We start from the raw sequence: 795 nt of genomic DNA on the forward strand, positions 1-795 counted from the left end.
GAATTCGGGGTTGTGCAGACCAGAACATGAAGGTAGGGCAAGAGAAGCCTCCAAGTGAAAAGATACAGCAGGGTGAGTTGCTGTAGTTGCTCTTAAACTGTCCACTTCTTGCACGTTTCAACCCTGCTTCTTGAGGGGAAATGCGTAGAATTCCTGATAGATCCTGGCCATCAATATATATAAAAGCCCAGCGAACAAACAACGGAATGACTGGAGAGACAGGTTGCTATAATGCGCACTGCAGTGGCCAACTGGCCCGATCCAAACCCTGACCAGCACCCCCCCAGTCATACGTGGCCCCTCCCCCCAGCCATCCCGCCCCCAATTGGCCACACCCACCCCGATCAGGGGTAGGGCCACTGGCCAACCGCCCACAGCCCCTCCCCCTGGCTGCCCCTGCCCCTGATCGGCCCCCATCAGGGCAGGCCAGCCGGACCCCACCCATGCACGAATTAGTCTATAATAATAAAAGCATAATATTCTAATTATGCTGAACAGCCAAACAACCTTCCAGAAGACCTTCCAGACAACCTTCTGGATAAAGCTGGGCTGAGCCCCTTATATGAATTTTGTGCATTGGGCCTCTAGTTATAAAGGCAGGAGCATGGGATTTATAGTCACATCAATTTGGTATTAAATAACTCCTGTACCGCTACTTAGGTGATATCAGGCAGCCTCAGTTTCCTATCTGTTGAAAAGAAATAACAACCACCACCTCACAACTTGCTATGGAAATATATACGTCCACAGCCCTGTGAACTGGGTACTATAAGGCACTCAAGTAACATTGGATCT

Source organism: Myotis davidii, unplaced genomic scaffold (assembly GCF_000327345.1).
Source record: "Myotis davidii unplaced genomic scaffold, ASM32734v1 scaffold436, whole genome shotgun sequence".
In the NCBI taxonomy this organism is placed as follows: Eukaryota; Metazoa; Chordata; class Mammalia; order Chiroptera; family Vespertilionidae; genus Myotis; species Myotis davidii.